The sequence below is a fragment of the Apaloderma vittatum genome, unplaced genomic scaffold, assembly GCF_000703405.1.
Source record: "Apaloderma vittatum isolate BGI_N311 unplaced genomic scaffold, ASM70340v1 scaffold2154, whole genome shotgun sequence".
In the NCBI taxonomy this organism is placed as follows: Eukaryota; Metazoa; Chordata; class Aves; order Trogoniformes; family Trogonidae; genus Apaloderma; species Apaloderma vittatum.
Window position 1 is genome coordinate 78712 of NW_009714146.1, and position 23364 is coordinate 102075.

The window sequence follows — 23364 nt, forward strand, 5'->3', positions numbered from 1 at the left end:
TCAGTGAAACAAGAAACAAACTCCTCTTCTCTCTGTTGTGTAAATCCCACTATGCAGCTGTAGCTGCTGATCCACTAGGATATTGCCTCAAATCTTCAGAGATTACTTTTAAGGCGCCTCTTTTTTTTTTTTTCTGCAGAACAGTTGGTTATATATATGGATTTAATATGAAACTCAATATAACTATTTATATTGTAATTAGTATAACTACTTATGCTGATGGAGAAAGCAAAAATGATGAAGAGAAAAAATGAATTAGAGATGTTTATATTCATCAGAAACTTTCCTATTAGCAAACATGATAGATTCTCAAAATTGTAAGGGAACCAAAGGAAAATATGAGCTTCATGGATGGTAGTAAAGAATCAATCATTACCTCTGTTTCCACAAGCTCTTAGCAACAGCTTCCACAGGGACTAAACCGAAAAAGAAAAGCGACCCAAAGGGCCACTTGAATGAATGCAACCCATTCTTGATGCTTCAGAGAAAGGAAATTAAAAACCAGAAAACAGTAGTTTGACCAAGTGAGAATGAGTAAGCATTTTTTCTTCACCATAGCAAATGAAGAGTTGCTATCTTGAAAATTGAAATCTCACCATATTTTTGCTCTGCTTCTCTTAGAAGATGTAAAAAAATATGGCTTTGAATATCTTTAAACCTTATAATGAAGATTTCTTTACTCTTATATTCCACCAAGATTATATATTGTATAGAACAAAGACCTTTTTATCACTTTCAAATGCTATATGTATTAACATAATCTATTTTGTTGTGTTCTTCATGCCCAATCAAGATTTTATTAATTATAATTTCTTTAAATGGGCAGATATTTTCCTTCTAGTTTGAGCCAAAATTAGCAAAAAAATAAACTTACATTGTCATATTCCCAAATTTTAATAGTTTTCTCGACCAGCAAACCGAGAAAAAGTAGATATTAAAATAGACTCAAATTTCAGAGAATAATCTCAGTGTACATAACGGATAAAGAGAAGATTCAGAACCTTAGAAGCTAATGGGTGTTTGAAAGCCCACATTTGCCATTTCTGGTTTGAACCAATCTCCTACTTTAATACAAGTGATGCACGCCCATTTACTCACCGTGCTCAACTCAGAGAGCGGGTCCTCACCTTGAACTGTGGACATAACAGAATTGGGAACACATGTAGATCTACCCACAAACCTGCTCATATCTGACACTAGAGGAAGGGGTAGTGACAGTCATCCTCAATGGCACAAAAGCTGGGAAGAAAATCCTAGAATAACAGGAGCTGGGAAAAAAAGGCACATCAAGATTAGCAGAAACAACATAGGTAGCACCTTTGACCAAATTTTGTCCTAATAAATTTCCCACCTGCCATTTAATTTTATAAGCGAATCTTATGAATTAAAGAATGTAAAACTGAGAAAAGCAACCAGAAAGTATCTACAGGTTTTGAGAGTCCTATCACAAAGACTTGGCAACCCCTTTTTCAAAGCACCCTACATTCCTGTGACGCACTCAGAAGTGACAGAACACTTACACTACAAAAGAACATTCCTGTGTGGTGCTTGTCTACTGTTTTGGTACACTTACTATGTCATATCCATATTGTAACATAAGATTTTCCCATAGTCTAATACCAACAGTGAATGCTTTCTGCTCAAACATACCTGGAGTTGGGCAGAGCTGAGATACCCATTCATTGTTTGCATGATCTCCTCAAAAATCCTAAACCAGGGAAATCCTTTAGCAAGAAACCTTAGAGAACAAGGTTGCTGTGCTCCTTAAGTATCAGTTTGTTTAAAAAATAAAGTCAAGGAATAGAACGGAACAGAAATGGACCATGTCTCAGACAGTCAGGCTCTAGACAGCTGTATTTTTTCCAGACCTGTTCTGTGTAATATTAGCTTACCAAGTCATAAATTAGAGTCTTGCCTGTATAACACCATCATCATTGCTTGTGCATCTGCCCCTCTTGGAGATTTTTTTTCTAGAATTGCCAGCAAAGATGCAGCTTTAAGATACTCAAGTCCATCAGCGTGCAGGAAAAAATCACTGCACATTTTACTGTGAATCATGCTCTTTAGGTGTGAGAGTCAAGTAAAGATTAAACAAAAGTTTGAGGCATTTTTCTCCACAGTATCGCACCTGGCAAATTTCCAGAGAGAAATAAACCCTGAAATCTAGGAGACAGGCTGAAAGCTTCTCAAAGACAAAATGAAAAGCTACATTCAGCTCCATTAAAAAGATTATACCATTTCAGAAGTACTGCAGAATATAAATCTAGTCAGAATGATTTAGGTCCTGACTAAAACCTAAATTTCTCCTGCAGATTTTGTGGGTTTGTATTTCCATCACTATATTTCATCCACAGCATAAACACAGAAAATACAGCCTTTAGTGCCAGGCCTAAAAAAGATTTAAAGTTATTCCCTTTCTGAGCAATGCTTTTCCCGCACTCTAGATATACGCTATTTGCAGATTTTAAACACAGTCCATTAGACACACAGTTCCCCAAAATGTTCTTTTTTTTTCAGACAGGCTAATATTTCAGCTGCCTTGCAAAACCTTCTCTTTTAGGATTTCTAGTTGAAAGATTTCCTTTTTTATCACAATGATGTCACAGATTAGTGAGGGCGGCTACTTCCTCCCCACCTCCGTTATCCAAGATTCTGTTTGTATGTGGTTAGTTTCATTTTTCATCCTCTGCTTTCAAAATTAACTGAGCTGTGGATGAAGATATATATCCTATTAGTGCTACCCCTTTGGGAATGCCTGCAACAGCTGCAGCTGCCATTTCATTTCTCCTTAATACCCTTGTGTCCTAGAATACAAATAAAACAAATATTGGTATCTTGTCCACTGCACACACCACATCATATTATTTTAAACATACTTTACAGCTACATAAAATGCCCCTGGTAAGACATTGTTGTTGCTTGCAAAGGAGCCATTAGAAAAACAATAGTTTGTGCCTCCATAATCCATCCTGGAATACTGAAACTCCACACTGAATATCAATAAATGAACCAAGGTCTCATAAGCCTCCTTAACACTGAACAGTGAAATGTTAAAATGCTGCAGAAACCATGACAGCTGACAGGTGGAGTCATTAGGAAAATGTATGCAAATCCAGCAGCAAATGATGCTGCATAAAGTAAAGGGATTTACAGCTAATGACTTGTATTGATGCACAGTCCCATATTCTGAAAAGAAAATGTCTAACAGTTATATTGCTGACAAGTAAAACAGTAATATATTTAAATTCTTTGTATCTTAAGTATCTTTTGTCCTGCACTGAACTAAAACTTAGCAGATAGACTTAAAACCCTAGTAACAGACATCTCACATTTTGCTTATACTTACATTTTGACATGTCAGCCTAATATATCATCAGCCCTGAATTTCCATCAGCAAGTAGAGATACCTTTACTGACTCAAACAAGACTGAGTCTTGTTGCTGTGCAGCCAAGTAGAAAAGAAAAAGAATTTTAGAGTCTTTGGCTGATGTTGTCTCGTGTATTTGCTATTTCCATTCCCTGGTAGTGGTAGGATATAACAAAAGCGCTGCTGATGGTAACCGATATGTTAGCAGGGAATGTAAGGGCACACTCAGTGAAGTAGTTTGGACAGAGGACTTCAAGAATTAGGCTCACAATGCTACATTTCCTCTGCTGCTAATGGGAATACAGGCTGGGACCGAAGACCTGGATTCAGAGCACTCCCGAAGGGAAACGATGAGGAGGAAGAAGAGCCAAACACAGCAGAGAGGGTAGGTCTTGAAGCATGGCCTGCCTAAGGCTGCCCAAAAGCCCTCATGCACAGCACCGAGCCCCATCCCACCCTGAGCGTTACTGTGGCAAGGGCTGCATTCCTATAGCACCTTCAGCTTAAGTGCAATGGCTGTTAATGAATTTATCTTTGTAATAATGAAGTGAAGGAATGTTATCATCCTCAGACTGCAACTAAGGACACCCTTACAGGGAAAAGAGCTACTCTAAAGTGTGTCCTAAAGTGCACACACTTAGCCTCTGAAAAAAATAGGAGTGCGGGGGCAGTTGTCTGAATCCCAAGTTTTAAAGCTTCAGCATACATATTGTGCCTCTACCAAAGTATATAGCACAGTGGCTTAAAAAGAAGAAAGAAGTAGAGGTCTATTCGATTATCATCCTAGTAAAAGTGGGTTGTAGTTTGATTATACAGGATTTCAGGATCAAAGTAAAACTGATCCAGAAACCTAGACATTTTTAATTGCTTTGAAACTGTATTTTTAATTATAATACTCTTCCTCTAATTATATCTGCATTTCTCTTGAGCCTGATTTAAAAAGCATACAGGGTAGTTTCAGCACACAAATATTATAAAGTCATACTTGGATTTATGTGAAGTCCATTCAAGACTGCAAAGCAAGGCTCCATTAACATTTCTCATCTATTCAGTAACTTACATCATGCAAACTGGCTTCACCTTCAGCATCACTGACAGTCTCAAACATAAGTACCTCCTCATACTCACCAAATCTGTACAAATTATCTAATAAGGAGAATTCATTGTGAATTGAGATACCCAAATGCTAAAAACCCCCATATCCAGGGAATGTTTCTCCCTGAGATTCCATTGAAGGTTTTCTCAAAATAATCACAATAAACTGTAATCATCACTTTTCCTCAGGGTCGTATGGCTTGGGTTCTTCCATTAGTCATCTCAAACTAATCTGCAAACAGTGGTCCCAGAATCGGTGCTGCTTTCTGCAAGGCTATGCCTGCTCCTCAGGCAATAAATACTGTGTCTGTGTGTCAGCCCTTGGCAATGGCATTCGCTTGCAGCTGACCAGTGATCTGAAGCTGTAACCACGGACAAGAAGGCTGGTGGCTGAGAGGGGACAACAGGACAAGGGTGCCATGCTCACGGCAGGGCCCTACAGAATATGTGAGAAGAGACACACCAGATTCTTTTTGCCAGTCTTGCCACTGTACCTCTGCTATGTCAAAGCATCATGAAGCACCTGTGTAATCTCATGATAACTGCCATCGCTACCTTCTCGCTCATGGCCTTCTTCAGAGCCCTTCCGCTGTCTGTTAGCAACTATTCACAAAATTCAGATGACTTAACTCCTTTCCACAGGAAAAGAAGGACAGACAAAATGCCACTTAGGAGGTATGCAACTGTAAAATGATAGTTTAGGGTCTTCCAGCTGTCTTAGTTTTACTTCTGTCTTTTAGAGCACATAACTCTTCACAGCAAAGATAATTGTAAGTGAATAACACTGCTTCAATCTTTTCCCCAGACTATCGGTCCATCCGCAGTGAATTTGCTAGATACTTTTGGCTCGATTTCTATGGCTAGATCCACAGCACTGCTGGGAGGGCGATGCTGCTGCTGATAGAAGTTTTGGCCAGGGAGCCAGACTGTGAGAAGCACATTCCAGCCTGGAGAAAGCACCTCAAATCACAGTTCTGGGAACTCAGTAATTATTTATGCAAAGTGAAACACATCAGCCAGAAGTCTACCTACAAAGAAAGGAAGAAAATCAGAAAACGTGGGATTAATCCTGCTGAGAAGGACAGAACTGAATCTGAGTTTTCTGTGTCTGGTGAGAAAATCCTTACTACACAGTTACTAGTGTAAGGGCTTCTGCCTCAAAGACTGCAACTCCAGCTCACCACATTTTTCAGTGTCACATACCCAAAAAGTTATTTTATTGCAGATTCAATGGAATACCCCATGCAGAAACACAAATCTGATTTCAGTGTGAAACAGCTCCATTTTAAAATGCCTTTGTCCTCATCACTACCCAGATAGTCCTATTTGTCTGGTCCATTTTCAAGAATTTATTTGGTAATCAAGAAGTAAATAATCACTTTGTCATTCATGATGTAATGATTACTGTACAAACAAAGCAAAGAGGAATTTTGCAAGAGGAATAAATACGCAGAAAAACCGGAACCGTTATCTCCTTCTAGCTTATGGAAGATACCAGACACCTGCAAGTAGACTCCAGAAAAAAATTTACCCTTTTCAGTAACTGCTTTGAGTGTTACTCTTTTTAATCTGCTAATGAAGGAGCTGTATTGTTCCTTGGTTTTGCAGAGTTCCTCTGGGCGTCATAATGACAGATCAATCTCACAAATATAACCTTCAACTTTACATGAAATGAGGATATGGCATAACTTCTGCTGTTGGTTGTGCTAATAGTACCCATAATCAGCAAAGTGATTTCCAAAGAGAACAGAAGGCAGAAAACTTGCAATAAGAAACATGCAGAATCTGCATATAAAAACAAGGAATGGATGGGCAATGTGTGTGGTAAATATGCTTGGGTCTCAAGCAACAATGCATCCTGTACTTGAGAAATGACATATGGCACTTGCCTACAACCCTGGCTGGCAAAACGCCCAGTGCAATGTGGATTATACATAATTGCTTCACACCAGTGAAAAGCTCCTTCTGCGTAATATAAACATCTTCATACTGACTCCTTACTTATGAGACAAGGAATAGTGACACAGAAGAATAATTTTAGAGAAGTACAGTGGGTTGCAGTACTAGTGTAAGATTTTACGTGATGTATTACATTGTCTATCTGCATAGCTTATCTTAGGACACATCCAAATATTAACAATTTCTAATTTCATGCTCTCCATATAAATATGTATTATCAAACAAATTTCCATTTTATATATTTTGGAGGAGTTATTGTTAAAATATTTCTTGCTGGATACAAGAGGAGACCCCATAGCACCCAGCGAGGCCTGCAGAACAACCTTCCTCAAATTTCCTGCAGTGTGAAAAGAGAAAAATAGCCCGAGATAGGTATCATATTAATTTAAACCAGAGCTACTGCAGCAAAAAAGAAAACCCCTGTTGCTCTCTACATCTTACTGATTTTTATTAAATTTTCAAAAGTAATCTGTTTAGAGCTACTTACACGACTGCAGCCAACTGCCAGCCTTGAGCCAAGATCAGAGGACTCCTGACCATATTTCCTAAGCTAATTATGGACCAGGCACACTAGAACTTCATTTCACACTACATGCTTTTGCTTAGGATATGCTCATTGTATGTTCTTATGCTTTGAAGATTTCCTTTGGTGGCTTCTGGGCACATTGTGATGCCTCAGCAGCAGCAAGATAGAAGCGCTACTTGTTTGCTGAAAAGCCTTTCCATCACCTCCTCTCAACAGCATCACTTCCTTACCTATAATTATGCTATTCGGTTCTTACCACCAAGTGCTAGAATTATAGAAACAGCTCATTTAAAATGTGCAGACTGCTTGCTTGTAAAATATTTGGCTTTGCCCTTGCAGGAATAAAGCTGGTTTATGCTATAAAGAAGGAGTAGGTTGCAATGCCACATGGCTGCTCATTATCACTACATGAAACTAGCTATAAAAAAACCCCACCACATGGCCCGTAAGTTCACTGCTAAATGGATTTCCCTGACTCTTCTATTTCCACAGCTCAACATATGTGATTGTGAGACACCCAGAAAGATGGCAGGAGGGGTAGGACAGATGTCTGCCACTTGTCAACAGGAACCAATACCAGGAAGGTCACTGGATTTTCAATCAAATTCTTTCAACAGCTTTCATGAACCATATCCTCTGACTTTCATTATATATTCACTTGCAGCCTTTGTTGCTTGTCTGCAACTCCTGGTATACATCTGGGTGTTGTCAGGGTCCATAAATCTGTCTGAGTACTGCCAATTGTTACCCATCCAAATTCCAAAACACAACATCATTAAATTTAGATGTATCAGAAGAAGAATCTGACCCTATGTCCAGAAAAGTCTCCCTAATTCCTGTCATGGATATCAAAGGAAATATATGGCCTGGAGAACCAATAATCTTTTTGTAAACACGCATTTGAAGCCACTTTTTTTTTTTTAAAGGAAATCTTGGTGCCTCATTTCTACCTTATTTTGGCTTTTAAAATAGACCAAAAAAAAGCAATGATTAGCAATTTACATCTTCGATACATTGGGTAGCTATGAGTGAACTCAGTCCACTGCTTCGGTGGGAAGAAATTAATTTCCTTAATTCCATCCTGCAGACAGAGAAACTGAGACACTTTATCACGTGTATTTAATTTGTTGAATTTCTCTAGGTTTCTTCATTCATTACACTCTTGAGACTTTAGTCCTTCCTTAAATCTTTTTCTCTTAACATCTTCAGAAATTTTGAGGTTCTTGAGCTGAAATAATCTCACAAATGCAACAGTGCGTCTGCATCTGATGAATCCATTTCCAAAACATCCATGAGTAGCAGGCACTGAATAAGAGAAGACAAATAAAACTTTAGTTGGTGTCTTAAAATACTTCACAAATATGGACACATGAAATGTTCCTCTTTTTAGAGATGGGGAAACCAAAGCACAAATAGATTAAACAATTTAGACAAATAAGCAGCAAAACATGGATGAAAGCCCAGATTTCCTGACTTTCATCCCATTAGTCATTCAATAAACTAAACCAGAACAGCCAGAGTGAATTCTGATCTGGCTCTTAAATGCTTATGCATATGCAGAAGCATTTGATATTTTCAGGCCTTTTAAAAAAAATTGAATAAACAAGTAGCATATAAAAAGCCACTTTTATAGTATCATGGCTAATACTGCTCTCTTATGGATCACATCTGAGAATTTCTATCAACATTATATCAAATGAGCAAGCAGTAAGAGGACCATTTGAGGCACTGCTTGCTATGCTGTGAAGCTTTTAAACTATGATTTACTTCTTTCCTCTTCACGGTCCCAAATTAATAATCTCAGTATTAAGAAATGTTGGCAAATGCTTAATCATCTGCATATAGAACATATTGCAGATTCAATGCGCACACACGCACGGGTGCACTCACACACACATGCAATACCACGACCCATGTCAGTTTCCAGATGAAGAACTTTCAGTTCAATGAAGACTCACACTAATACAAAAGCTGCACCTGTCTTAGATGTTTCCAGATACCTGAATTCAATAAATATGCTAACCAGGTATTCTACAGTATCATTTTCTTTTCCCCTTCCCACTGCATGGAGAACAGAACAGATGGCTCATGCAAGCGACTGCTGCTGATTCGAGCTTCACTTGTCATTGAAAGACCCAGCTATCTGAACTTGTTGCAAGGACTGTGAGAAATGTGGAGGCCTGCTTCCTTGTGGGATGTGCTTATTTGTACCAGTTTGTATCAGACCAATGGATGATTGCTTTCTTTTTATTAATTCTGTGAACCTCTGCCATTTTGGGAAACCGAACATAACATACAAGACAGTATTGAGAGATTTTAATCCCAGACAATACGAGGGTTTAGCTTTCAAACAGATCAATGAGAAACACAAACCTCACTTACTGTACCTTGCATGTATGCACTGCATATTCTAAAAACCTTGGTCAAATGGTAATAAAAATATGAAATCTAAGATGCCTTTTTTCAAGTCTGTTAGTTATCGCAAGTGTACATAAAATTTTATTTTTCATGGACATTTAATGTTTACTATGCAAACAGCAGCTGAATGTAGGCCCTATTCATCCTTTCTAACATTAGATTTGTTTTTATTGCTATATGAAAAGCATTTAACTGCTGTATTTTAAAAATTCTAGACAACTCTAGAACATTGGGACAAATTTGAGGAAAAAGACAAATCACAACTAATAATACATGAAAAAATGTCACCAAAAAATGTAAAAAAAATGTCAGTTTGGGGAGAAGGAGTCTTTCAAAATCATAAAATCTGACTCTTGACACAGCTGGATCTCTTGGTTGAACCTGCTGTTCCTTGCAGAAAGAATAAAAGCTGTAGCAGGTCCACAAACAGCATCAATGATATGCTCCTGTGTTTAAGCTGTTTGTTGCTCACCTTAAGTTTAGTGCCATTTCTAGCTGTGTCTGTGTATGGATTTTGTTCTAGATTTACACAAATCAAAAATGTACCTTAAGTATTTTAACAGAGGCAGTAGGATATTAGATTATGTATATATGTATATAAAATACCCTCCATTGTATGTGTCTAAGTGTCACTGAAAATTAGTAGAGAAAATTCAGCTGAATCAGGTGACAATTTTTCCTCTGTGTCCTTGTGATTACAGGAATGTGACTATTTGAGTAGGAGGTGTCTTCTGACTGCTGATTTTTTTACACTTAGAGATGAATACCACCAAAATACAGAATCCAAACTGAACTATCATTGCTGTACTTTACCCCACAGGAGTTTGGGGTGTTCAGGATCAAGACTCAGATATTGAGAAGGTAGGTTCACCTCTGTAAGTTTCAAACGTGTCCAGCAGAAGAGCTGCATTCACTGCTCCTAGCTGTCTGACTTCAGAGTAGAAATATCTCATTAGGTATCTTCTGTGTACTGAAAACTCCTCTCTTATGTCAACTTGACAGCTACCTAGCAGGCAGGGGTGGGCTCCCAAACGACCAGCCAAAGATCAAGACAGTCGATAATTCCAGCTGTTTCCTCACTGTCAGCAACAGCTTGTGTGTCTCAATCCAGGATGCCCCTTGGGCATTAAAAGCTCAAATTTATCTGGATGGCATAAATTAAGGAAAACTCGGCATAAATTAAAGATCACTGAAGCAAAAAGTATGTGGAAGAACCATCTGGGCTGGGGTAGCAGCATGTGAATGAACTGAGAGTGAATTTTGAAATGAGCCATTGATACATTTTTTTTCAGATATGCAAGTTAAGACTGAGCTCCAGGACAATCTATTTTTCTGTCCTACAGGGAGATCTCTCAGCATATAAGGCAGGAAAGAGCATTCCCAAATGAGATTCTTGTTGACCTTTCTGCAAAAAAAAAGAAATAGCAGGCTGCATTTCGCGTTTTATTAATATAACCCAATCTGGTGTGCACTGGAAACTGGACTGAAAGGAAGCAGCAGGCTGCAGCAATGGCTCCCTGCGATGTGGAGTCCCCCAGGGTGGCCGGGCAGGCCTGGCATCCTGGGCGCATCCCACCGGCCCAGCCAGGAGCAGGGCACCAGGGGCAGCCCCAGCCTCGGGCATCAGGCACCACCCTGGGGATGGGGAATGGCCAAGGCCAGGCTGGGCCAGGGGACTGTGGTTATGCCTGGCTCAGTGGGGCCCATGGCTGGGAGAGACCCCAAATTGTGCATGTTGGGACCTGTGAGGCCTATTAGTGCCCTGACGAAGAGCTCCTCATCCGTGTCTGCCTGTTGCTGAATGCAGAGGTCAGTGCTGGGGAGCAGGAGACCGTGAGGCAGTGTGTGTTTAACGGAGGAATTCAGACATCGGCAACCTCAATTCGGGTCACTCAGAGATTCATCCAACCAACTCCTGTATCAGGAGAACACGTAGTTCAAGTTCAAATCATGACAATGGTGAAAGGAACTCAGCTGAGATGTCAAAAAGGGCACTGAAATATCCAAAGCAAGCTTTAAGGAGTGGGTACTAAATACATAGCTATTATGTAATGTCTACCATACACATTGCTTTCCTCCTCATGGCAAGGAGATTTCCACCCCATTGTTGCCCTCGTCCAAAGTCAGGACAAACTTACTGCGCTGTAGCTAGTGGACAGTTTCAAATTCCTTGACTTTAAAATTTAATGAATCACCTACTCTTTCAAAAGAATAATTGTTTCCCACATATTGCTTATTCATAAAATATGTATCTAATCCCGACTCTTCACTTCCTATCTACTCTGGTAAATAGATCCCCTGTTCTGCACAGGCAGCCCTGTCACCACGCTTTAAGTCCAGGGACATGTGCAGGAACCTTTGTACAATAATTATGGAAAGTTAGTGGGGTAGAAGGAAATGTTATCAGCCATTATCTCTTGCTCCAGAGGATGTGAGGAGAATATAAATAAATCCAGACACTGCAAATGCTTTGCTGCAAGCTAGGCGATTAAAGTATTTCAGATTCCTACAACTCTATTTAAAGCAACTTAAATCTTTTTGATGGCCAGTAGTTCACTGCAGCCTAGCTGCCTGCACGAGCTAAGCTTCCCTAACACCCTGCACAAAGTCCAGAGGAAAATGGCTTCAGCTACCGATGAATATTAATACAGATGAGGTTAGATAGGTCTTCAGAACACATTTTAGGCTACTTTTATTTACTTTAGAGATACAAAGCTTAGTGCTGTTTCTTAGGTTCATATACTTCAACCTTCATTCACATTGGTAAGACTTTCGCATTCAGAGCAATGCCAGGTCAGAAGCTGGTGTTGGAACAGCTTGTAGAGCTGAGGAACAATAAAAAACTCTCTCAGTCGAGAAGTACTGCCCAGCATTAGCTGACAATATTGAAAGTACCAGCTCTACCACAGCTTGATTGGCCAGTATATGTGCAGGCTATTTGGAAGGCTACGCAGTGCTTTCGGTGTCTGACTGCCCGAGGCTGCTCACAGCCACTGAGAGGTGAACTCAGCTTACACTCTGCTGACGAAGGAGTCTAGTGTTAGAAAAGGAGGGGAGAGAAAAGGGGATGGGAGTGGATGAAAGGGAAGAATAGTGCTTACTTCCATCAGTTTAGTCCTATCTAAGAAGACAGTAGGGAAAAAATCACCTTGCATTTTACAGCACATTTATCCCTCTCTCCTCCCCCCCTCTCATCCCACAGGATATAGTACAGACTATAACTAGCCTCAGGAAAAATGAGAAATGTGAAAGTCATCCATCATCCAGGATAAAAAATTATTATCTTAAAACCAAAAATCCAGACACATCATTTCATAAAGAAGTGTGGTCAGTAACTGGAGTTACGTGGGAGCAAAGCTTCAGCACGCTAATTTAGCAGAGGCTACAGAAGTAGGGGAATTCAAGAGAAGGAACAACAGTTTTAGAGAATGCAGCAGAGAAACTACAAAAACGAAGTTAGAGAAACACTGTTTTGTAGATTTCTTTTGTATATAAACATAATTGCATCAAAGATGTCAGACTCAAGTTAAGTTTCAAAAATACTGATAATGCTTGAGAACTTTACACTCCTGAATGACTCCAGTGTACTTTAAAAATTCAGAAGTAACTTCATTTAACCAGCGTGTTGCTCCTACAGAGATGGAAGGCAACAGCCCATTTAAAAGTTCACTGCACAAGGCACTATGTGGTATGGAAAACAACACAAGATCCACTGCAACATTGGAAAGTGGAGATAAGCAGGACAGAATTACACAATTTAGAAAAGGAGGCACACATCAAACTAATGGCTCTGTTCTTAGGGAGGAGGAAGTAGAGTCTTTGTGCTCGTCTGGAGTCTGCCATCACTGACCTTGCCTAGCTTCTGTCACTATTCTAGAGAATCGGTACTACACTAATTAGAGAAAAAACTACAACATTATGAAGTTTTAGCATCATCTTACATTTTCTTTAAGTACATTTTAATCAAATGCTAAGCATATATCATCTTGTTTACCTAGAGACATCTAACAAGAAGCCAGGCCCAGCAAGCACTTAAGAGAGGGTTGAGAGAGGGTAGGCAAAGCCAGGTAACAGGTTGGAATTTTGATATGGATAGTACAGGCTTTTTATACTGATTTCCAAAGAGAAAAAAATATTCCTTTTAAAAATATGTAAGTAAAGCATGAAAGTCAAAGTGCTGGGGAGTAACATTTTCCCACAATAAATAAAAATAAGGTATTAGATATTATTACCACCTTGAATATATCAAGGTATGAGATACTATCAGTTCCCACTGGAGGAGATTTTTTAGTACTTCCTTCAAGGGAAGAAATGTTGAGCCTTTAACAGTGAAAACAATGAATAAAGCTTTTTCCTCACAGCCACCTGTATATGTGTTTAAGAGTATAGGTTGCAACAACAGGCAACACAAAACCCCTGAGTGTTTTTAAACAGGACAAGCAAGTCCCTTCCTTCAATGTGCTCAACATTATTTCCTTGATATTTTTGATAAAAAAACCAGAAGAAGCGTAGTGGAGAAAACCCTGAATTTCTAACCTATAAATATGTTTTCTTCCTTGTTTTTGGAATAATATATTCTTCACATTCCTATTTCATGTCTCTTTAAATACTCTGTCAAAATTATTTCAGCTTGTGCTCAAAGAGAATCTAAAGAATAATTTTTTTATTCTACACTGATCGTTTTCCTTCCTTTCAACTTCAGTTCTTATCAGCTTGTGTTATACATAGAGAAGAACTGAAAACTTGAAAACGTGCTCTGTGGTGAAAAATCTCACACTGGTTTCCAATGTGATCAATGCTAATCAGCTAATAACAGCTACAAAAAAAAAAAAAAATCAGTTCTAAAAGTTCTAAACTGAGGGGAAAACAACCAAGTCAGATAATCCTAAAAGGTCTGCTTCTTTTCAAGTAAAAAAAATCCATTTTAAGCCTTTCTTTTCCCCTGGGAAATTAAGCGATAAATAAGGGGATACAGCATAGATATACAGACTGTGAGGGTTATTTTCGAGGTCTATTCCTATTTCTTGTTCCCTTCTCTTAGCACATGAGAACAATGAATCCAGCATCAAGCTGAGTGACAGTAAAGGCATCAGATGTAAAACTCATTATATGTATGTTTTTTAAGTGTGAGTAGACTTTGAAATTTGTGAGCAATGAAGTAGTGCATTTCACTCACAAAATATTTGTATGCTTACTAGAACTGTTACGGTTTCATTACATACCACTTGCACACCCTGGGGGACTTTTATAGGGTATCTATCCATGATGAACAATGCAGATCTATGGAGAGCTGATGGGCTCCAGTCAGGAAGAGACAGAAGACCCATTGCTTGGGTTTTCTGCAGCTGATTTTCAACACTCAATGGAGACCCATACTCCAATGTTTTTATCAGAAATATTATTATGTGGCATATTCTGTCTATTGTATTTATTCTAATCATGTCCAAACCCCTTGCCTTCATTTTGCTAACCTCCAGCCTAGAGATACCAGAGTAATGTCACAATTAGCTGGAAGTGCGCAGCCACCGGAGAGTGGAGACTTTCAATGTCAGCACAGGGCAGTTTTTGACAGAGGCACGCAAGTAATTTGACAGCATTTCAGTAAGTAGTATTAGCAGCCATTGCTAAACTCTCCTAGAAACTAAGCAAGCATAACTACAAGCAAAGTCAACAATCTACAAAAGCATAAATTTATCAAGAGCAGTCAGTCTTTATATTACGCAAATCAAGACTGAGCTTTACTCACAGAACCAGATGACTCTGATCAGCTCCTACATAAACTCTAGATATTGAACTCAGACACAGTGGATGTTTCAATTAATGTACTCCTTCCAAAGTTCATGGAAACATTCTTTTCTTTCCTTCAGTACCCTACTTTTTATGCCCACGCTTCTCTCATTTTAATTGCTAACTTAGCTTTGTTTCCACAATGTTGTAACTCTGGTGGTCAGGCAGAACCTTTCAGCATACAGCCTTGGTATTTGTCTTAAGCTCTTCCAGCGTAAGAACTTCTACATCTTCTGCGCTTGCTAAATATTTAACACATAGTAGGGTTGGGGTCCATTATAATAAAAAAAGCCAAACAAGCAGCTCAGAAAAGCTAATAAACTGCAGGCAGAAAAGTGCAAAAGGCTTCAGAGTTCTTCCTGTACTTATTTTTCAATTTGATCTTCCAAGGTTTTTCTGATTAGCTGCAAGAATTATTTCAGTTGAGATGCCAGCTGTTCTAAGAAACTCAGCTGAGTCCCATCTGGCCTAAACTATAAGGCAGTTTGATATTATCAGCTGCTTTGAACAGTGAGCTAAGACACAGCTGGTTTGAAATTCAGAGTTAAGACACACCACACCATGAGATGTGTCAAATGTCAGTCTGCCTCAAGAGCATTTGCAAAGCACAAGGCAAAGCACAGTGAGTAAAAAAATAAACACCCTCAGAAGCGGCAATATCTAACATAACATGAGTCCTGGAATGCCTTGTTAGAATTGCAAGAAGCTATATACCAATCACCACGTTGATGCAGTTTGCTATGTAGCAATCACCACATCGGGCTGGCTGAGAACATCTCTACTACTTCTGTATTTTCAGAGATACAAATCACAATGCATAAACTTGTTTAAGAATTAGCAGAATTGGACAGTGTTGACACGACTCACATCTCAGTCATACAAGTATTTTCAGTTGTTAAGAAATGTTCATTCTAACTAATGCTAGCTACATAATATATTGCTTGTGAGGTGTATTGTGCAGTTTGGAAGTATTTTTTATCAAACAACTGATTCTCCATGAAAAGAAAATATAATCCTTCGTTTTATGTCAGTCATACAGTGTTCCCCTGACAGTCTGAGTTATCCGTATAAACCAATACATTCAGCCTGACATTATCAATTCTCCATATGGCAATTGCACCCTCCCTGACAACCCACCTTCCCAAAGATCTGATAACAGCCCTGCCCCAAGGACTACCAATAAGGCCTGATGACTTTGTTTCCCATGTCTTTTGTGCACTGGCTCCCCAGCTAATTACAAATCGACCACAGGCCAGACTTGGGTATTAACAGGCCCTGCCAGAGAGCTGGTTTGAGTTGGCCCTACTCAGAACAGCAGGGCTGTGCTTGGAGACCCTCCCCTTGAATCGAGATGAGCCCAAGGTAAGCTTTCCGGGATTGAGAGTACCCACCACCCCCAGCGGTGAGCGATACTTCTAGATATGTCCTTGTGAGCACCCTTGCCCTCTCTTGTGAGTGAGTGATTCCTTTTCTGGGTACCCTTGAGGGAGAGATTTTTCCTCTCTTCTCTGAGTGAGCATGTGCATGTTTTTGGTCATATTTCTAGAGGAATAGTCACAAGTTCTTAAATAAAGTTGTGTAGTGGTAATTCCCAGCTTGCATTTGAATCTCTAATATACTTTGTCAGAGTGCGTGGTGGGTTTTGGGTTGGCATAAATCTTGATTGTTAGTAGCCGCCCTGTTTTTGTGGGTGTGTCTGCAACACTATAACCTTACTTACATTTGTAAGTAATACTTTCAGTTATGTCAGAGGAGCTCAGCCTTTGACTCATGGATGGGTGCAGCCTGTTAGGAGAACTGACCCAACTGAGCCAGCTCAGAGCAGTCTGCTCTCCATTGCCATCATTTTCCAGAGTACTCCATGCCAGGCTCTTGACATCATTCTGTCCAGCATAAGTGCATGTATATAAACTCCATTTTCTTCTGTCACCTCCAGGACTGAGACTGTGTCAGCAGAGTGAATCAGTGGCATTCACTTCTCCTCAGTCACCAGAATGAGCCATTGGGTCTGCTCTTCCAAAAAGACAGGATCCAGCTGGATCACATATTTATTCTGAGGAGCTGAATTCTGTGCCTCAGTGTCTGCTGTGAAATCCGAGAAGACTGATGGACTATTGCCGACAGCATAACTCTGCCCTAAGCAGGAAAATGAAGATAGACTGCCAAACGCTACTGATTTGTTAATGATGCTTATCTGCTGTAATCATCACCAAGAATCAAAAGTGGCAGAGTGGAGAGAAGAAAAACCCCAGGGAACTCAGTTCAAAACAAACTTCCGGAGTTGGCCAAAGGGGTAAGAAGGTTCTAAGTTGTGGAAGACTCCTATTACAATTAGAAGTTCTCTCAAATAAGACACCAAACCTTAGAGGGCATTTTGCAGATTTTGGCCATGGTCTGTGTTTAGAGCTGTGTATCTCATGTACTATATTTGCTAGCAAAACAATTTGAATTTAAAAGAGCTTTTACAAAGATGCGCAAAACTTATTGCAACTTCTCTAGTCTTTGGAAGATGCAATTATTAATCAGAATGTCTATGAAGGCGGGGATGCAGGTGGTCTGCAGGAGGATGTTTTTAACCTAGCTGGGCAGTCAGCACAGCTCTTGGTGCAGAGGAAAGCTAGGCTCTGAGGTTCCACACACACAGAGGAGAGCAAATGAGCGAGGCCTCTGCCATGCCAAATTAAGATTCAGAGTTCATTGTGGGTCAAATCCTATGACTGCTTCACCTCTGTGGCTGAGTTCAGCAGTAGTGTGAACCTCCAGAATAATGATCTAACATAGATTATAACAAGTTATAATTACAGTCTATTCAAGTTAAGAAATAAAGAATAGCAGAGGATATTTCCAAAGACAATTCCTATATAAAAATCTATTAGGCCTAAATCTATTTGGCCTAAGTTCTACTGCTTCCATGAAGCAATTTCCACTATTTTTACAGCTCTTACTGTCTGATTTGTTCTTAGTTGGACTTTTTTCACTTGAGAAAATTCACTACTTATCTAGGAACAAAAAACCCAAGTTGTCCAGGAAGAGGGCACAGCTCACCTATAAACCAGACCTGATTATCAAGGATAACTAGGGCATATAGAAAAGGTTTTGCAGTTCTGCCATCTGGTACCACAGACCTAATGATCTTCATTCCCTGTGGAAATGGCCTTAAGGCAGCATGTTTGCTCCTTGATATGGATCTACCACATGTACTTTTATCCTGCAGAAGGCAAGAAAGGCTTTCTTTGCCAGATCTCTACTGCCAGTAAATCTTCAATAGCATTGCTATAATCGAGCTTTATCTGACGTTCTTGCCATGTTAGATATAATCAGACCATATTTATTTCCTTTTTCTCCTGTTCTCACAGATCTTGTCCATTTTTGAAATGCTGTTATTAAAATAGCAGTTGGCTGCAAAAAGTTTGATGAAATCTTATTTTAATCTTATATGCAGTCTGTCAAAATCCACATTCTTCTGAAATGGGATTGATTTGCTATGATTTCTTTTTCATAGAATAAAATTGGATAAAAAAAGTTCAGCCAGTGTTGAAATATCCTTTTCAGATTTTTGGAAGAGGATACAGCAGTGTTCTATATTGAAACAATAGCAGGTTATCCCTCTGCAGAGGAGAGATAAGAAGTATTGTAAATGCTCCATACCAAGAACATCAAAAGCCTGCTAATGACTTAAAAATCAAAAATTAATTGTTTAAAAATGGAAACGCAGACGCTCACTAAACATAACTTGAAGTGATTTGCAGATAACATCAGAACATCTGAGGCATAAAATGAACTGCAACCAGCAAAGGATATAAAAGGCAGTGAGAAAAGATAAAAGATGGAGACTGTTGCACTTGTCTTAAGCAGGAATAGTGAAAAATGTTTGAAGGACAAAGTGTTCAGCGCCTGAGCCTTCATAAAAAGAGTAGCCGTGACCAGATTCTTAATACATTTCAATGGATTAGAACACCAGATAGAACTAGGAGAGTACAGATAGCAAATACTTAGATGAGACATATGTGCATGATAACAGAGCCTGCTTGAAATTTACCTCAGAAAATTAAGAAATAATTGAGACAATCTGAACTACTTTGAGGACAGACAGAGGACTGACGAGAAAAACTATAGTGCTCTGCTGCAGAAAGGGAAAAGGAAAAGCTCGAAAATTGTAGGTTAGTCAGCTTAAGTTTAATATCTGAAAAGGTACTGCAACAAAATGTGAAAAAAATCTGCGTATAAACATCTAGAGACATAAACAAGAAGCAGCCAGCTTGTATTTACCAAAACAAAGTGTGTTAAAGCAAGCTAGCTTCTTTCCAAGTGAATAACTTGGCTTTTCAGAATAACTTGTCTTTTTTGGGTAGAGGAAATGGATGTTCAGTTTAGTGAGGTTGTTGCGGTCTCGGACAACCTTCTCCATAAGCAAACTCAGGGAATGTGGCCTCTATTCTATCACCATAAAATAAGCCTGTCAGCTGTGGAAAAGGCCTGCCCAAAGGATAGTCAACATTAGTCTCATTCCAGCTTGAAATTGAGCCAGCTTTTGAAATACCGAGCTCCTTCACAGCGTGGAGCTTCTGTTTTCAGCATACCTGTGATGGGAAGGGGTGATTTCTAGCCAGCAATGAGATCAGCCCCGTGCAGAGGAAGTGGCCAGGTCCTACCCGTGCTCATCACCGGACAAACTGGTGGAGCTCAAGGCAGATAGTTAGTCTGAAAGCACTAAAACATTTCTGTGGGACAGCTGCTGCTCCGCCATTTCCCTGCCTATGCAGGGTGACTCTGTCAGGGCAGAGGGAAGTAGCCTGGAGAAAAGGAGACTGAGGGGAGACCTTATCACTCTCTGCAACTACCTTAAAGGAGGTTGTAGAGAGGTGAGGGTTGGTCTGTTCAACCAAGTAACAAGTGACAGGACAAGAGGAAATGGCCTCAAGTTGCACCAAGGGAGGTTTAGGTTAGATATCAGAAAGAATTTCTTTACTGAAAGGGTTACCAGGCATTGGAGTGGGTTGCCTAAGGCAGTGGTGGAGTCTGAATCCCTGGCAGTATTTAAGAGTCAGGTAGACATAATGCTTAGGGATATGGTTTAGTCAAGGACTTGTCAGTGTTGGGTCAATGGTTGGACTCAATGACCTTAAAGATCCTTTCCAATCTAAGATGATCCTATGTGATTCTGTGTGAGTTCCAGTGACTCTGATTGTCAGTGACTGTCAATGCAATTAGATGCTAATCTATAAACCAAAGTGTTCCTAGGAAATAGTGGTTAGTATTGTGCTGTGGCACAATATGTTTGAGTTTCTCTTCCGTGATACTCTTTGATCTGAAGATCCTATGACTTTTTGGCAAGCAGGAAAAAAATACCTCTTTCACAGGGCACTTCAAAAAGCACCTTGTTCATTATTTCAATAGAAAGGAAGGAGACAAATACCTGTATCATATCCTTGAGGTATAGCAAACAAATCCAATCCGGCTGTACCATCCTTGTGATGAATGTCTGGTATCAGTTAGTCCCAGATGGGAAAGGCACATGCCCATATAAATTCATCCAGCTGCTCTTTACTGTTTGTAATTTGAACCATCTACAAGTTTATCAAAATATTCACTGATTCAGAGATTGTGCAAAAATATATTTATATATTAATTCACAGTGACTGAAATGATACTTTCAGGTCACTAACTACTAGTCCTAAATTTTGTTCTATATGAAATTTCTGTAAAATCGATACTTTGGGAAGAATGGAAAGATGCATTATTTTGCACAGGTACATTTGTTCATAAGGAGTATCAATAAGTTACTTGTTATATTCTTAAGTTACTGATCTTCATCAACTGAGATACATGAACTGAGGAATTAACTGAGTAATTAAGTCATTCATTAAGTCTCCTATGGTAACTTCAGCTGACAGGCTGCCATAGTTAATTGGATCACACTGGACTGGATCACATGTGCCTAAATCCTGTATTACATCTGCTATATTTTTATACATATTTCCTAAATTTTTTTAGGCTACTTCACTAATATATATTAACAGTCCTTTACCAGTAAATGCAGTTAAGACTGTTCCTTTCCTTGCCTTTAAAAGCAGGAGATCAAGTAATAAGTTTTATCCTTACCATGAACTAAAAATACATCTTTAATAATAAATATTTTGTGACTAAAATGCATCTTTATATATCAGCTTTCCTATGGGTCATTTTCTTTCAACAAACAAGGTCAGGGACAGCTATTGGACCGTGCAAGACTAATCTCTCCCTCAGGAAGGTTTTGAATTGTAATTTACCTTATCTGATTTAAGTTCCAGTGAAAACTGATCTATAGGTTCTGCTTGTGGACTTTGTGACATTGCAGAAATGAGGTTATTAGCAAGAGTCACCTAAGAGATTGTCTACAGGGGACACTTGAAAAAAGACTGTGTTTTCATCCAAAAGCAAACAGTATAAAGGCAGAATACCTGTAATTAACAAGAAGTTAAGACAAAGGTGTAATGGAGATGACCGTCCCATATCAAATAGTGAATGTTATGACACCTTTGACTTCTTAGATTCCTGTTGTGAGCTTGGTGAGGGTGGATAGCAGGGAAGGGAGGAGTCCTCATCACAAATCCAAACACAAATCCAAACTACAGCCCATATTCATTACCTTTGAGTCAACAGTAAGCATTTTACCAAATTTGCTTCCGCATTTCCCATCAAAGCACTGCCACCTACACTAACAAAACAACTTTATCTAAAATAACATTTGTTCTGTGGGGTTTGGAGGGAAAGAAGAGTAATGACAGGAGTCTAAAATTGCCATGCTAAGCTACCATCTATCCAAAGTCATTCTGAGCTGGAAAGGAAATGCAGTAGGAGAGGGAATAGCTCAGCAGAAAAATATTACTAAGCAGCCGAGAGGAAAGGGAAGAAGGAGCTTCTGGTTTTGTCCACTTTGAGCATTCTGAAGAAATCTTCTCTGGTGCCTCCTCCCTCATTTATTGGTAGTAATGACAGAGAAGTTCGAGAGTCTTTGTACTATTGGTTAAGTTGACAAAAGGAGATGAGTAGGGTTTTTTCCACCGTGCTGTGTACTGACTGAAGGTTAAGGTAATAGAGAGTTGCAGCCCCTGAGGCGCTGCAGAGTTCACTACTGTTGATACCACTGCTGAGACCTCATTAAGGATGACTTGCAGCTCAGAAATTTGCTAGTGTGCATATGTGCCCGATCTCTGGATTCCACAGACTCATCAGCCGTTCCTCTGTAGCACTTATTTCTCTTTGTCCGCCCAGCATCAGTTGCCTTTTGTGATTGCTTATAATTTCAATGAATCCTTTCTCCTTTCTTCAACTTTAAGACAAGAAGGCCTCTGGTCTACTCTTTACAATATTGCAAGGTCCTGGGATTTGCCAATTTGCATGGAGTAAGCTACATTAGAATTTAAGTTTGAAATATAGGCTATGTATATTAGGAATTTAATCATAATACCATCAAAGACAGTGTTTTGAATACTTCTCCTGAACTAATTAGTTGACTGCCTTTCTAAAGCTTAACTGCTAATAATTTTATTGTCACAGATAATAATTTGGAATGCAGCTAACAATCAGTATAATTATATCCTTCACTAATTTTTCAATAGGTAAACCTTATCAAGATAATAGGTTGGATCATCCTTTGCATTAGCTGGCATGTTGCATTGTTACTGTGCTTTGGAAGCCTCAGGAAAAAGCAAAACCTGGTTTGGGCAAAAGTCCCTCAGTGTCTGCAAGGTTTCCTTTTCCCTGTTTTCTTACCACCACCCTTTGCTATCACAAAACTCTTTGATGCTAACTCCGATATATCAAAAACCTTCTCATGCTTCTTTCAGGACAAAAACTACCGGCTAGCATTAGAAAACAAAATTTCACATTACAGGATCAGAGAAATGAGGCAAAGAAATATTCTGAGGAATTTTTTGAGTTTTATTGGACACACCTAAAAATTAGAGAAAGTTGAGAGGCAATATTAAGTGAAGCATTAATGAATGTGCGTGGGAAGTTATTAATTAAGAATCATACAATATTCTTGATTTATCCATAAAACAACAGTTTGACTGGTTAAATAAATTTTATTTGAGATTTTTAGGAATTCAAACAATTTTAAAGTTGTCTGCAGCTTTGACAAAACCACATCTCAGAAATTCAGGGCACATGATAACCAAAGGTGAGCACCCTTACAGAACTTGGTAACTTTTCACTCTGCTGTTACAGG